At 48.6% G+C, this 17,240-nt stretch overlaps 1 pseudogene; it reads left to right on the forward strand.

Annotated features, from left to right (window-relative positions):
• The first annotated feature begins 1,487 nt into the window (after positions 1–1,487).
• On the forward strand, positions 1,488–1,606 carry LOC120595784 (uncharacterized; annotated as a pseudogene).
• Positions 1,607–17,240: the final 15,634 nt, after the last annotated feature.

The raw sequence follows: 17,240 nt of genomic DNA on the forward strand, positions 1-17,240 counted from the left end.
ACTCGCTTTCGTCATGGAGACAGCAGAAGCTGTGTCCAGAACAGAGGAAACAGTTCGCCGCGCCCTCGCCCCCTCCCCTGCCCACTACCCCAAACAGCCTCCAGCTTTGGGCTGCCCCATAGGTTTCTAGACAGGACTAATGATGTTTTCACACGTTCCTCCACCATTCTGTTGCGACCACATCTTTGAAGCAAAAACCATTAATGCTTCCTCCCTATGACTGAGAAGACGCGGCCCTATGAATTTTCTGCTCTCTTCCACACTTGAGCCATCTCATCAGCTAAGACAGAAGAACTGGCGTTCGTGGCATGTGTGTGCCTTATAGTTGACTTGTATGGTTAGAAGTTCCTTGGTAGGAAATAAGTCTACTTATTTTTACCTCTATTTTTTCATTTCACAGAGCCCCATACATAGAATCAGTAACAGCTTTAGAAGCCACTATGAAACACTTTTTCTGTGTTGTTATATGCATTAGGCTAAACATGGAAAAGGAGACACAACACGGGGGAACCAGCTCTGGAGACCAGCGAATGCCTCATGTTAAGCTCCCAACGGGTGCGACCTGATTCCCGTGCCCAGCGTGGTGGGCCTGTGGGGTGGGGAGACAGCTCTCTCACACCCACCCCAGCTCACACATGCAGTGTGTGGTCAGATGTCAGGGGACACGGCGTTCCAAGGGCCTTTCTTCCTTGACATTTATCTCTTCTGTTTAGAGGGTGACCACATAGTATAAAAAAAAAAGGAGAGGAATAAAATATGGCCTAGATACAGGAGACATTCTTAAGACTTATTTTTCTATAAGAGCTCAAAAGATTTCTTATGATTATTATCTCCCCAGGGAAACAAATGTTGGATAAAATACAACCAGATTCAAACAGCTCATCCTACGGAACTTTGCCTGATGGAAGTGACTCAACAAAAAGCCAAAGTGGAGAGAAGAAAGAGGTCTGAAACGCCGAGGGGCGTGGCTGCGGGCCCGATTCTCGACACCACCTTTTCAAACAGTCGCACGCGTTCAGTTTGTGTCAGCAGCTGTTTACCGCTGACATGTACTGGCTCGTCCCGGTTCTCCACCCCACCTCCGTTTCTGTGGACACGCGGGGCCTGCTGAAGCTTCGACAGTCTGGTGTGTTCATGGAACGTAATTTAAAGTGTTCTCCACATCCTGGACCTCTCCCCAGTGATCATGTAACCAGCTACCCAAGCAGGAACATCACACAAAAAACTGCACCTACAAGTTGGCTCTAGAACACATAGGCTGCTTTTCCCACGCAGCTCGTGATGTTGGTTGCTTTGCTTTAAAGAGATTCTGTATCCCACAACCTTACTCCTGAACTAAAGATTTAAGAGCATTCATTTTTTTTAAAGACATCTTTTACGAACCTCCCACAAAGATCTCGCCTTTCTCTTCCTAAATAAGAATGATGAGTCATCTTTTCTGAAAACTAGCCCTATTATGATGATCCTTTAAAAATTAAGGGTTTCTTGTCTACGGCCATGCTACCCTGAACATGCCCAATCCCGTCTGATCTAAGAAACTAAGCAGGGTCGGGCCTGGTTAGTACTTAGATGGGAGACCACCTAGGAAGACCAGGTGCTTTAAGCATAAAATATAAAAAAAATAAGGGATCGTAAGCTGACAAGGTCCTTGCAATCTGTGAGGTCAACCAAGGGTTGCCTCACCTAAAAAAAATATATTAAAAAATTAAGGATGTCTTTAAGATTAGAATTTATAAGTCTCATTCTATGGTGAGACGTACCAAAACTAAAAGACTGGCTGGTGGACTATTTAAGCAAGGAAAAATTTAATAATTAGGATGAATATTTTAAATAAAAATATAGAGTGGTGATGTTTTCTTCAGCTATGTGATCCTATTATACTTGAAAATAAAGGAAAAACTTGAAGAAAACTTTTCTGCCTTCATTTGTTTAGCTCTAATATGTTTCATCACAAGTCTCAGAAATCATATTTAAATTCTTAATGATATTTTCATTAACACTGTTTCTTCTCAGAGTCACTGTTTCTAGCTTTATAAACTCATCTAGGTAAAAAGACAGTTATGATTACAGAACTAGATGCCAGCCATTTAAATCTTAGATAGCACACAGGTAATCCAGTCTGAGTCTAGAGAGGAAGCCCAGGGCACCTGTACCCTGATGCCTTTTCTGCTGCAATTAGTCACATATCTACTAAGATAACATTTGCAGGTAGAGTCCATAATCATATCTGTTACTTATAATCTACCTAATATTTAAACAAGAAGAAAAGAGAGCCTTCATTGTAACCCATATCAAATAATAAGCCCTAAAGGGCATTTCCGAACCTTCAGGTCCCTTCTCACATGTCAGTACAGGATCGTTCCAGCCACTTGTCTTGCATTTGTGTAGGCTGTTTAACTCAGTCTCATCGAGACCATAATCTTAACTATGTCGGGTCTTTTAGCTTTGTTCTTGGTCACCACCTGCACTCCTGACCAGACCCACCAAACCCAGCCACAAAGACAAGATTCACACCCATCTCCAATGTATGAATAATAAGCTAGATCCCGTGTCTGGCTTTTGAACTCCTGATAATTATTCTTGTCATCGTGGAAAGTGTTCCATTAATTCAAATAAAGCCGTATAATTTACGGCATATTTTGCTGAATTGGTCCAACGCGTTGGCATTGGAAGTCTCAGCTAAGAAATGTGTCTGATGTCTTAAACTATAGATTTCTGGTGTCTCTTAAAACTGGTTTCAAAGATTGGGAAAATAATTAAACCGAAGAGTTTTACTTGAATGGGACTACAGCACATGGTTTTGAGCATTGTAGAGTTTTGCACAGACATAAGCATGATACCAATACTTCACTGATCACCAATATTTGCATATTTTTTAAAGTTTTGAAAAATGACTTATGCGCATTTGAGCAATCTAGCAATGCTTCAGAAGTTCAGGTAGCATACAAACGATATTCAGACATAATTTTACTTTTCATATTGCCGCTCCAGAACAAGGCAAATAGGAATGTTAGTTGTGCTGGCTCTAAAATTACACAGTATATGACAACTGGCAAAGCCAACCTGTCCTTCTCTTGGCACTGCGAACTGGAGACCTTTAGCCAACACTTGACTCATCTGACTATTTGTCTAGACCAGGAGTCTTCAAACTTCTTCTTTGAAGACGCAGAGAGAAAGTGTTTTTGGGTCTGTTGGCAACTACCCTACTCTACCATTGTTACATAAAAGCAGCCATAGGCAATATGTAAATGAGTGAGCATGGCTGTATGCCAGTAAAATTCCGTTTAAAAAAACAGGTGGCCAGTCCTCAGGCCGTAGTTTGCCCAACTCTGGTCTAGACACCTCTGCCCTTGCTATGCAGCTTCCTTCTCATTCCTCAGGCACTCAAGAGCTTAAAAAGTGACAGTTCATGGTTCATGACAAACTAAATACTTTGGAGTGTGGAACCACGTTTTGATATTTATATTAGGATCTTTTTGCTTGTATCAGATACAAATGGCAGTGATGAGTTCATGATTGGTGCTGAAGTTTCTTTCTCTTGAAGGTGGTGGCTCTTGTGAGCACTACAGCCTGATTGGAGGAGCCTCTCCAATCCCACACTCCAAGTTGATCACAGCTTCAGAAATGACTTGTAGGTACCACCTGATTGTTTTCGGTTTAAATGTTTGCTTGCCCTGTAACTAGAATACTTTAGTTACCGGAATCACTTGGGAAAAAAAAAAAGACAATAAACTTCTCAAGCAAGTGACTCAGAGGTATTTTTCAACCCCCCATTCCACCCCACAAGCTCCTGGAGATTCTATTTCATGGCAGAGAAAGAAAGGTAAAAAAACAGATTTCACAGATTAGTGCAATTTAGTGCTATTGAAAAATAATGGTGATAATGTGCAAGTTTGGCTCCAAAGGAAGCAGGTGCAATGACTCAATGGGTAGCGACGTTGAGCCAAATTCTCAAAGCCAAGAACCCCCTTTATGCTGCTTGTTTCCAAGCACACAGCTCATCCAGGAATGGTGACTATACACGCTCAGCCACACTGAAGACTGCTTCATGCCTGCCAATTTAATAGCGATATTATGGATATAAATATAGCAGTTACTAAAATGAACCTTCCCAACACCCTTCCAGGCTGCTTTACTCAAACTCTGTGGCTGGTTATGGAGGCAGTCCTTGAACTGGCTAGCTAACGGCAAACCTATCACACTCATCTGGCACCAGTGAATGTGAGTGCTTTAGTGAGGTTACTAGATAAACACTACACGTTTTGAACATTTAGGACCAAGACCTCAGAATTGAACCCAACATGATTATGTGGGGGAATTTAGAAGCTGTTTCTAATCGTTAGATTCATCAATAATCTGGCTTTCATTATGGTCATCTTGAAGTTAAAAAATAAATTCCACACATACATGGTTTCCATGCAAATATAGACCAGTCTTAGGCTAGTAAACGTAGTGTTTTAGCAATTGTGGTAAACTCGGGGAAGAGCCTTCCCACCCCCAAATTCTTGAGTCTGTCCCCTTTGTCGCCAGCCTCAGGGTACCACACAACATACTGTCCTGTGCCAGGAGAGGAAATCAGTTACAGGATCTGTGACCCGTCCAAGGAGACATTTTTTTTTTTTGCTAGAAAGGGAGGAAACGACTCCCTCAGTGTTGGTCCTTATTGAGAGTTAATGAGTTCCAAAAACAATGTAAAAGAGAAATATCAATCCCAATATCAAATGTGGTGTTTCGGGGTGCACCCAGCTGGGCCAGACGCTGCCAAGAGTTTCACAGAGTTCCAAGCAAGATGCAAGATAGTCTCCGAGTTCTAGGAAAGAATCTGCTTCCCAGGGAGCTGGCAAGTGCGTAACCGAGAAGGAGCCCAGCCATTCCTGATGGGACCAGCACGCATGGACCGCAGCCACTTTGCACATTTGAGCTGCTGCTATCCAGATGCGAGCTAATCTCAGCACGCACGCATCCCGCTTTTGGAGCCTCCTCCTTCATGGTTCTAATTTGAAAACCAAGCTCAGCAGTTTACTGAGGCTTAGGCTCTACTCCTTCCAACCAAAGCACCTCACCTAAACCCTCTAAACACTAAACACGACCAAGGAAATGAAATCAGCTCAAGAACTCTTGATCCAGGGACTCAATCTTGAGTGGTTTGCCTGATTGTAGACCACTAACCCAATTACCGCATGTCTCCAACTTAGCACATGTTCATTAATTCACTCAAACATAATTGATCACACACTATTTTCAATGTAATGTGTTTAATGTTATTAGGAATATAAAAACGAATTAGACCTCAAGACCAGCTCTTCAGGAGCTTACTGTCTGGTCAGGGAAATGACAGCTTTCATTTATTGAGCCCTAACTACATGCCAGGCATCGTGCTAAGTCTTCCACTTGTGCTACTCGTTTAATCTGGACAATTTTCTCATCAGGGGGGTCATTATCCCTACTTGACAGTTTAGAAAACCAGGGCAAAAGGCAGGGATGGGATTAGGGTAAAGCAAGAGAGGCACCTAGGGCACGAAATTTAAGGAAACTGGAAGAAATCTCACTTTCAGTGGCAAGAGGGCTGATCTTGAACTTGCAGGGCCCTGAGGTGAGTGCCTTCTCCATGTTTGTAGCACCTTGGTGTGTCCTGGCCCCGGCAAGAGAAGTAACTTGAGCAGTGCCATTCAGCCGTCAAGTGGCAGAGGAGGGATTTCAAGCCAGAGATTTTAACTCTGTAACCCACGCTCTTACTATTAGTACCAAAACATCTATGCTGCACAAAAGACCATCAAAAATGCCTTAAGAGACTTGAATAAGGGAATGGGAGCCCCGAGGAGAGAGAGGTCACTTCAAAGGAATTGGGAATTGTAGTGAATTAAATGGTGGCTCCCCTCCCAAAACTATATCTACCTCCTAACCCCTAGAACTTGTAAGTGTGACCTTATTTGAGAAAAGGGTCTTTGTAGGTTTAATTAAGGATCTTGAGATAATAGCATTACCTGGGTATCCCCTAAATTCAGTGACAAATGTCCTAATAAAAGATGGAAGAAAATATCTAAACATACAGAGGAGAAAGCTACATGGAGACAGACAGATTGGAGTCAAGACGTCATAAACCCGCGAATGCCTGGAGCCACCAAAACTGGAAGAGGCGATGCACACAGGCTGGCGGGAGGGCAGCCCTGCCAACACCTAATTTCAAACTATCGCCGTCTAGAAATGTGAGAGGATGAATTTCTGTTGTTTTAAGCCACCAAGTCTGTAGCATTTGTGGGGGGCGGCCCTAGGACATGAACACAGATACTGAGCTGGTCTTTGAAGCACATGTAGCATTTGGACACGGGAGGAAGCCCAGGAGCAAAAGAGAAGCTGAACAGTTCAGAATGAGCTTGGGAAACATCTGTACCTTGGGCCACGTGAAAAAGAAGACAGCTGCTAGGACAAGAAACGCAGGTAGAAGACCTCGAGTGGACAGCTCTGGTCTAGACTCCGGGATCTGGGCTTGATTAGGGCGCTAAGTGACAGCACAACTCCCTTCGGGGGAGGCCGCAGGGGGCTCCCCAAGGACATAATCGGTGTCTTTTCAAAATCTCATCTATCAAGATTTAATGACATTTGCCTGGTATCTTTCTTAGTTTGTCACTATCAATATCAGATGGCATAATAAACATTCAGGAAATAAATAGCTGAATTTGAGTTGCGCATTTGCGGCGCAACACATAGAACCAGAAAAGTCCAAATGTAGCAGCACCGTAGGCTGGACGGTGACCGCTGAAATGGCCTCGGGCAGAAAAGCTTTGCCCAGAGAAGGAGGCGCTGGGCCATCCAGAGCCTTGCTCTCTGGACCTGAATTGGGGGATGTGAAGAGAGTCAAGGAATTAGGAGGGGGGAACTCAAGCCGGATGGCTCCCTAGAGAAATGTGAAGGGAGAAGGGAACAGTTAAGGGCCACGGTTAGCAGTAAATGGAAGCTCTAGGGAAGAAGGAATCGTGAGAGTAAAAGCTAAGAGCCTAAGCCATTGGCAGAGGAATAGGCCGTGAGCAGATACTACAAGAGAAGCAGAGACTCGGAGAGGGGCGAACACAAGAGCTGCTGTGACCGAGAGCCCAGGTGCGTGCAGCGCACATCCCTCAGCTCATGTCCATGCTTGTAATAACAGCCAACCCCTTTTCCAGCTGACTGGAGAGACTGTTCCTGGTCCCCAAAAGGACCTGGTTCTCACAGGGCTCACTGGCTTTCCAAAAGACATCATTAGATGAGGCTGCCAGCACATAAAGGGGAAGAGTGAGCCCATTTGAGAAATGCTTCATGAAAACTGAAGAGACGTTCTCTCGAGTATTTAGATAATGGTGCAGAACCGTTCAATGAAAGTCCATAACCTGTAGGGTCCGTCTGTAAATAGTTGACGGAGGAAGGTGGGCCCATGAAAATGACTAGGCATCCCTGGCAGACCCTAGGCTTAATCTTAATGAACATCCCAACTTTGCTCTTTTTAAAAGTGCAGTGATTCTGATATGTGGTAATTTAAGGATGGCCAAGGCTTCTGCTGAGTGAGAGGGGATGAAGAAAGGGTGCTGAGGGAGGCAGCAGGTACAACGCGAAACCGTCTCAATATGGCCAGAAAGTCACCCGAGCCACACAGCAGAAAACCAGAGAGCTCAACAGCAAGAGCCCTTTAGATGCCTCCATCCTGCGGGCCGGTCCATCGGGGAGTGCAGATCTGAGCAGGTGGGCCTCATGGCAATGCCAGAGAAGGGACTTGGGAGTGTGGTAGGCGTCTCCCGGTAATGCCTCGCACCCGCCCATGCCGTCACCACACTCCGAGGCCAAGCTCGGAATCCTGGGGCAAGCTTGCTCTGCCTTCACACGGTCGGGCATCCTTACAGATCGTGAAGGTCTCCAGGACATGAGCAGGGACAACCCCCCCACCCCACCTCCAGTTCTTTGCCAGGAAAGCAGGCTTCTGTGGAGGAGGACAGAAATCTGTCACCAGGTCATGGCTCCACTCACTGGCCGTTCTGCTGGCCTTTCTCTAAAGCAAACCACCTGCTTCCTGCCGTCAAGGCCCCAGCCTTCCAAGGCCTCTGCGAAGAAGAACCGGGTCCAAACCACGGTGGCAGAATGACAGCCTTGGCATGGCCTCGGCTCATATTTGTTGTTCACTAAGGAGTTTTGTGGAATCCAGACTCGTTTTCTGTTGAAACTGGGGAAAGTAAAGACAGCACCAAATAAAAACAGATTCCTGGCCTTTCGTGTTCCCTTCGCAGCGTGGCCGTCGGCGCAGGCCAGGGGCTTCCCTGGACATCTGGACAGAAGCCCCTTCCAAAGAACAGGGAAAAGTGATGAGTTTTCCTTCTATTTCTTTTCCTTTTGCTTAGCTGGGGAGTCTGCTAGGAATTCCCCAATTTTTTTCTAGCCCTGTTTAGAGGGAGACAAATTGCTGGGTGCTGTTTTCCAACTTAAAAGTAGAGCTAATTCTTTCTGGCCTGCTGGCCCCCGGCAGGAAGATGCGGGAAGATGTAGAGAAAGAGCAGGCGATGCAAACGTGAAAGGACTGTGGAGAGAAGGGGCTTCGGACGCCCACTCGCCCTTCAGAACAGTGCACGGGACAGCGGTCGACAGCAAAGGCACAGGTGACGAGACAGAAGGCTCATCCAAACGGACCGAGCAGAAGCGCCCCAGACGTCGGGCCTAACAACATGTGTGCAACTTTAAATTTTTTTTTTTAAACCACGGGGATGTCGAATGTTTAGAGAAAAGTTCTGACGGGTGTACCAGCGCTTCCTGGGTGGACCGGGGTGACAGGTCTTTGCTACAAATTGGTATTTGGCCCCTTCGCACGGCCCACATGCCGAAATCGTTTTCTCCGTCCAAAAGCCTCGCTTTCCTGACTGATTTTTGCACCACAATAATAAAGTTAATAATGAAAAAAAAACATTTATCCCGTGGCCAGGGACACTGCCCAAGCAGAGCGTTAGATCTATGACCTATCAACAGAAATCGCTGAGAGCAAATTGAAGTTTGTTAACTGATTTATATAAATGACTGAAACAGCAAAGCAGATTTACCTAATTTCCATAATTTAAAAATTGACAATTTCATAAATACCTTTTCTAAACCATCAGGATGATTCTGTTCTTGAAAAGAAGAAAAACGAAACAAAGTTTAAAAAAGAAGTCAAATCAACATGCGACTGTAGGGGACTGTCATGGGCTGAATTGTGTCTCCTAAAAAGACATGTTGAAGCCCTAACCCCACGACCTCAGAATGGGTCTTTACAGAGGTCATCAAGTTAAACATGAAGTCATTAGGGTGGGCCCTGATCCACTGTGACGAGTGTCCTAATAAAAACCGGATATTTGGATGCAAATTGACGCCGCACAGAGGGAAGGCCATGCGAAGACACAGGGAGAAGACGGCCACCTGCGAGCCGAAAGATGCCAGGGGCTCCCGGAAGCCAGGACAGAGGCATGGAGCAGGTTCTCCCTTCCGGCCCTCCGCAGCAGCCAATTTCTGCCCACACCTCGATTTCGGACTTCTAGACACCGGAACTGCGAGACAATATACTTCTGGTTTCATGCCCCCCAGTGTATGGTACTTCATTACAGCAGCAAATTAACAGGCACTTTTGTCTCCTGAGGCCGCCATCAGGTGTCTCCCTGCTATGTTTGGGGAACCTCCACGGTGCACCCTTGCTAGGAGGTAGAGCCTCCCACCCCTGCCACGCTTCCGCTGCGAAAGGCGAAAGGAAAGACTCCCTGTTCCCAGCCCCTAACAGTGGACGCTCCCTTCCAAAACGCGTCTGGAGCACGGGGCGGTTTAAAGTTTATTCCTTTGCCACCAGCACTGGTAGTGCCCTACGTCTTGTTGTAATTGCTCCAATAGCTCCACCCAGCACTTGCTGGACGCCTGACCTTGGCCATAGGGCCAATCATTTGATTTCACTTGGTTCCTGCCCCATTTCCAAGCCTAGTCCTGCAGCCTTCCCATTGGTTCTGTGAGCTCCGCCCCTCTAATAAGTGAGTGCAGATCAGCAGAGGGCTGAGCGTGGCCACTGCACCTTGACCGGCATTTCCAACCACTGTCCATCAGACATCATCCTCTCAGTGTGTCCAAAGGCGTTGCCTTTCTCCTCTCCTCTTGTCTCCACCTCTGCCACCAAACTACTTCTGTTAGTGGTACCCTGTGCTCCCTACACCCAGGCTGGGCCTCGGGGTCATCGCCATCTCCTCCCTCGGCTGATGGCCGGCCACATGTGATCCCTCTCCCAAGCATCCCACCCGTACTTCCCCTTCTTCCCAGGCCCCAAGCTGCCACCCTTGTTTTAGGTCCTCACCTCCCACCTGAAATGCTGCCCCAGCCTCCTCCTCGACTTTGTCCCATTAGTCCCTTGAAACCTCAGGTTCCTCGTGCACTGTGGCCCAAGGCAGGAGAGTCAAGATGGAGACAAAGGCCTGGATCTGTCCCTACCTTCCCCATCTTCATGCTTTGCCCAGGCTGCAACTCCTGCACTAACCACCCTCCCAAACCTGCTCCCAATTTGATTCTATCCATCCCTCAAGGCCCATCTTGAAGATTTTTATGATTCTATCAGCCAGATGTGCTCCCTCCGTAGAATCTCCTCTACTTTTTTTTTCTGGCGCGACTCTTATGTTATTGCACTTCGAGTCATCGCCATCTGCACACTCATCTGATTCCTGGTATTCACTTGCAACTCTGTTGAACAGAATTTGCCCTTGACTCATCTTCACCTCCACTGCCACCAGCATCACCTCTCACTGGATTATTGCTATAGCTTTCTAACTGATCATTCAGTAGAAAAGCCTAAGTCAAACGACCTGATGTGATCTGCTCTCCACATCCTCTCTGCCCTGAAGGCATCTTCCTGCCTCCTTCTCTCATCCTCCTCCAACCTCGTGGCCTCCTTCCTGTTCCTTCTACACACCAGGCACACTCCTGCCTCAGGGCTTTTGCATGTGCTGTTCTTGCTGCCAGGCTAACTCTTGAAACTTCTCTAAGTCTTTGCTCAAATGTCACCTTCTCAAGGAGGTCCACTCCAACCCCCCCACCTCCGCCCCGCACCCTTAGTCCCCCTTTCCTGTGCGTCTCCTTCCTCTTTCTCTCTACACCATGGCTCATCTGCTAACACACTGTACAACTTATGCATTTATTATGTTTGCTGTTTGTTGTCTGTCTTGCCACCCCCACCTGCTCTAACACGAGCTCCTCCAGAGCAGGGATCTGTTATGCTCACTGATGTATCCCACGTGCCCGGTACATGGTTGGTGCTCAATAAATATGTGTTACATAAATGAATCTCTGTATTCTGCATTCACAGAGCTATGATAACCAGTAGGTTCCCAAATCATGCTACTTTTTTAAAAAAGCATAACTGCCTGGTTGCTTAGTTGCTCTTCCCTGTGCTGCCATGGAAACCAACAGCCCAGAGACAGGTTGCTTCTCATCAAGTCAGGCAACGTGTACCGCCCCCCACGGAACACACGGACGTGCGCCCATACTCTCCACGACCTGGGGACTGGATGCACTGGCCAGTCAGGTAGAAGTATCAGGATACAAATGTCCCCGGGACCAGCACCCATCCCTGCTCAGGCGGCCTTGGGATTCCCCCAGGAGACGCACACTGTGAGCGGGAAGGCTCCCCGGAGGCTTCACCCTGACTGACGTGTTCCCACACAGACCACACATTCTGTTCTCAGGAGATTCTCAAGTCCAAATGTTCACATTGCCTCCCCCAGGAATCGTTTCTTCTCTATTCCCAATAATAGCAGGCATTTATAGAGCACTTACTATGGATGAGGCACTTAACATATATTATCTCCAAGCCTCACAACATGCAAAGTAACCATGACTATTCCCGGTCACAGTTGAGGGGGCTGGGGCTCAGGGAGACTAATCAGCCTTCCTCAGTTCACAGAGTGAGCCAGGGGTAGGTGGATTTGAATCCCAGCATTGAAGTGTGCAGCCTTCTCACACCCCACGTTGCTCCCACCTTCTCTGCACTCCTCCACTGCTGTTGCCTCAGATCCTGTGCCTGTGGAGTGGGGTCGGGGGCGGGGAGGGGGGCAAGTGGTGGGGGCAGAAGTAACTGTAGGAACCCTGGAGCGTTCACATCACACACACGGTTCAACATGGGCTAGGGAACATTGCATCACCAGAGTGGATTTCCAGAGGAGGCTGAGTTCTCTCTGGAGGTCCTTAAAAAAATAACAACAAATAAAAGATAATTCCTTCTCTCTGGAATGACGTAGGTGTGGTTGTGCCTAAAAGCAGAGATTAGCTGACCCCTGATGGTCCAGTTAGCTTTATGACTATGACGAACCATTGCTGGACAGGCAGGCTCACTGCTCGGAGCATTACTAAAGCTGTTTTTAATAACGTCGCCAACCCAGGACTAGACTCTGACCTGTCATTGCAGTAAAGGTTCATCATCACTGGAGAGTGCTGGGTTGCAGAAGGCGGAGGTCGGGGAATGGGGACAGCCTGTTCATTCTCAAGCACGGGGCTTCGTGAGTCATCTACTAGCTCAGGGAGGGGTGGAGGGCTTGAAGATTTATGTCAGATGAGGTCCGAGAAATAAAGAAGAAAACAATGCTTAAGGAGACCAAGTCACAGCTGCAAGGGTAACAGCCCAGCTCAAAAACTGCTTAGGAAAGAGAGACAGAGACTGTTGTCATCAGCATACACATAGCCTATGTACGTGCAAATCACAAGCACGAGAAGAGAACATCCAAGACTATCAGACAAAATTTGTCTCCAGCTAAATCCAGAAGCGAGCAAATATCCTATGACATGGCACAGACATTAAATATTAAACTGAAGGTCCACCGCAGGCAAACACTGTAGTAGGTGCTGAAGAAACAGGAAGGGGCATATAGAGGAGAATAGGACCCAGTAGCCACCTTCCAGTAGCTGCAAACCAGTTTTGGGGACAGGAATGTGACAGGAGGAGAAGAGAGTGGACAGGGTCTCGGGTCAGTAATGCCAAGGACAAGTGCCAGCATCCCGGGGCATTGGGCTGGGTGGCACGGGCCCTCGGACCTGGCTGGCATTGACAGCCCTCCATCTCTTTCCCCTCCCCCCAAGATCAAGCTCTTTTTGTATCAAAAAAGAAGGGTAGAGTTTGTACTGGGCGAAAGGAGGACTGGAGTGAGCAGCGGAGAATCCTGGCTCCTGGATGTGAGCGCTCAGACCAATGAGAGCCACGCCCCGGGGCTGCTGCCTGGTGGAGAGACCGCACTGCCTGGGTCTCACAGTAGTGTGGCTTGTGCCAGCGGTGTCACAGGCAGTGGGAGATGGCCTCTTTGCTGTGCCTGCCTAGAACCTGCTCTTCCCCAGGTCCCGGGAACATGGACTTAAGAGCACCCGCCCTGGCACTTCCATGTGGAGCTCCAGCAGCAAAGCAGTGGTGATGCTCCTCCAAGTGGCTCCTTGGAGGTGCATGTCTGGGATTGGAGACAAGAGTACCCACGTGCCTGCAGCCCTCGCCAAGGGCCTGGGGCATAAATACTCCACCCGAGGCCCCCTCGGGAGGGAAGGGCTGGAGGCCCTGCATGAGCAGATGGGGACTGGAACTTCCCCTTCCTGCCTCACCTGTGACCTCAGTCCCTACTACTCCTGTGCTGTTCATGCTGCTCCAGACACACAGGCTTTTTGCTGTCTCTTGAAAATTCCTGGATTCTCCCACCTCAGAGCGCATACTGACGGCTCCTCTGCCTAGAACTTTCTTTCCCTAGGAATCACAGGACTCAGCTCTCCCCGCTCAGGCCTTCGCCCAGCAAGCCTTCCTGACTCCCTGAAACCAGAGCCGTGTCCTGACACTTGCTCCTTGCCTCTCCCCATTTGTTTTCTTCATAGTGCCTCTTGCTATCAAACATTCGACTGAACCTATTTTGTTTATTTTGGTTATTGTCTACCTCCTCGAGCAGATATCAGGTTGCTAAGGGCAAGGATCATTGTGTGTTCCGTTCCTGATACGTCTCCAGTGCTCATCACCATGCCTGGCAGCTAGTGCTTCCATTGTTGAATGAATGAATGAATGAATGAATGAACAAATGAACAAGAGAAAGGGAGAACGGTCACATAGTCCCTGGCTCCAGGGTCCTTGCTATCTGGCAGAGTAGGTTCTGTTGCTCAGGCCAACGTAGGAGCAACACAAGCTTATTTCTCTTGGAAGATATTTAAAATGCTTTAGCATGTGCAGTTCTGCCTTCTGATCTCAAGCAGAAAATCCCGTCTATCTTTATCCTTTATTCCCGATCATGGCCCATGCCTGAGACTCTAAAGGGAGAATAAGAAGGGAAGGAAAATCAACAGTTGCTTTGTGTTCCTCACCCAGCCAGCCGGCTGCGAGCTGAGGCAGGATGCTGCCAGCCAGCAATGCTGAGTGATGGGCAGGCGCAGAGCAAGGGTGGTGACACCGGGCATGGAAAGTGTGCAAAGACACCAAGGCCAATGGAGGACGGGGCTGCCGCAGGGCAACAACACGGAGCCCTTGTGGCAGCCGGATGATTTTAAAATGCTCCCAGGCCACACGGCACTGGCCTTACTCTAAGAGTGGGCAGCTTAATTTTAGCAAGAGTCTCGATGTCTGAAATTCTACTGTATGTATAAGTTAGCTAATGCTGCATAACGAAACATTTTAAAACTTAAAAGACGTAAACACCAACAACCATTGATTATCTCTCATCATTTCTGAGGGGCAGGAATTCAGGAGTGGCCTGGCTGGGCAGCTCTGGCTCAGAGTCCCAGGTGAAGTTACAGTTGGGTACCAGTTAAGACTGCAAGTATCTGAAAGCTTGTCTGAGACTGGAGGCTCCACTTCCAAAGAAGCTCACACACTTGACTGGCAAATTGGTGCTAGTCGCTGGCCTAGGGTATCTGTTCCTGCCCATGTGGGCCTCTCCATGGCACTGCTTGTGTCTGCTTCTGGCCTGGCAGCTGGTTTCCTCCCAGGCAAGTGATCCAAGGACCAAAGCAGAAGCGGCAATGGCTTTCTAACCTGGCCTTGGAAGTCATCCACCATCACTTCCACCAGCTGATTCATCCAGGCCAGCCTTGGTTCAGTGTGGAGAGGTGGGAATTCCAGAGGTGAAGTTCACAGTGAGCTCCTGGAAATCAATTACTGCAGTGTCCTTTGTGACATCAAGTCTTTGACCACGGGTCTCTGGTTCCAAGCCTGGGTTAAAAGTAGGGTTTGCATTGCTGTGTCACTCAGATCTTATCACTTGAACTCTCTTTGCCTCAGTTTTCATTTAGAAAAAGAGGGTAATGATACTAACATGGGAATTCAAAGGTTAATTTAGTTAACGGTCTTAGTCTGCATGGGCTGCCATCATATAACATAAACCGGGCGGCTTACGCAACAGAAACTTATTTCTCCCAGTTCTGGAGGTTGGGAGGCCCAAAATCCAGGTCCAGTGACGTCGGTTTCATTCTGAGACCTCTTCTCTTGGCTCGTAGGCAGCTGCCATCGCGTGTGTGCTCACGTGACCTCCTCTTTGTGCAAGCGTGGAGAGCGAGCCCCAGAGATCGCTGGTGTCTCTTCTTGGGAGGGCACTGAGCCCCTCATCAGGGCCCCACCCCCAGGGCATCATGTGACCCTAATCACTTCCCAAATAACATCACACTGGGTGTTAGCGTTTAGTCATAGAGATTGGGGGTGGGGTGGCGTGGGCGGGGAATGCAGACGAGCAGTCCCTAAGAGAACGTACTCCAGGGAGTCCCCAGGTGCCAATCGCTAGTTTCACCCTCACTATGTCACTACGTCACTACGTCACTCACCCGCATCACACCCGACAGGGTGGCACGTGCAGGTGGCAAGCTTTGTGGCCAACAGTGAGGCTCAGAAACCAACTGCCTGACACGGCAACCAATAGTTGCCATTTTACAGACAAGGCAACGGTGACTAAAGAGCGCAAGGCATGTGCTGGGGCTGAGCTGGGCTATTGAATCCAGACTCCACGCGGGAAGCGCTTGATGGAGTTCCTGGCATGAGGAAGACACACAGCGAACGGTCATGCCGGCTGCTGCTAATGATCGTGGTTTCCTTCCAGTTCAGGCAGTTGCCCTGCGCAGTGGTTGCCTGGGGATTAGGGCAGACCCCACAGGGACAAGCCCCTGTCCCCGAGGCCATGCGCACCTCTCTCAACTGCCGTCTTGTCCATCCTTCCCTACTCCTGTCGGCCATGGCCCCGCTGCAACACGCAGCTTCCTAAATGGGTGCCGACGTGGGGCTTCTGATGGCCGAGGGAAGTCAAATGTTTCGGCATGCAGACGGCCATGCCTGGCTCCAGCCTCCTCCTCAACCTTTTCACAGACGGCCCTTCTGGAGGCAGCTGCGATCTGGGTGAGCTCCTGTGTGCGTCAGTCTGCGCTCTTCCAAGTCAGAGGGCCAAGTCCTGTCTGTGTCTCAAGGCCTGGTCCGACTCCTAATCACTCCGCATACACCTCCCCCGCCCCACGCACACAGAGACACGCACGCGTACACACGTGCACGCACATGCAGCGCAGCCCTCTGCAGGACCCCTGCCTTCCTCTTTGCCTTACAATTATTAAAGTGTCTGTGTTCCCTCTCCTGCCAAACCTCAAGCTCCCTGCAGGCAGAAACCCAGAGGACTTTGTGTTCTGAGCCCCCGAGGGGGGCCGGGTCGCCAGCGGTCACTCTGGATCAGGAATGTATATCAAACTGGGTTGAGTTGTTGGAGTGAAATCCGAAGCTCTGGGGGGTCTCATTGTGGCCTGAGCAGGGCCAGAAAGGCCTCAGCGGAAGAGCGTCTTTGTGTCTCAGACTCTCACTCCTGGCCTCCCCCAGGACGGGGAGGAGAGATCAATCAACTCGGAGGGCTTAATGCCTTTGTTTCTCTCCTTTTTTTTCCTTTTAAGGCATGTTTATTGTTATAATTGGCTCAGATATCTTAATTCCCACAAAGACATGTCACCTCCAGTCTCTGTACTGTCAGAATGCCATCGGGTAACCTCCCTGGAGCTTTCAACCTCCGTGCCAGCCATTAACGCCCACGTGCAGACGCAGTGCAAGCGGGTAAGGCCATAGGTGTAGTCCCCCATCCCTGCCTCTCCCGTTTCTATATATATGCAAAAGAGTTATAAGAAATAAAACAATAGTCTGTGAGCAAACCAGCAAACCACGCCTCACAAAGATCACGTCTTGCTGCTCCCTCTGTAAACCGCCGAGAACGGCTTGTCCCCAGAACCCTATTATCCTCAGGAACAGAGGG

This window comes from Pteropus medius, unplaced genomic scaffold (assembly GCF_902729225.1).
Source record: "Pteropus medius unplaced genomic scaffold, Ma_sr-lr_union100, whole genome shotgun sequence".
Lineage (NCBI taxonomy): Eukaryota > Metazoa > Chordata > Mammalia > Chiroptera > Pteropodidae > Pteropus > Pteropus medius.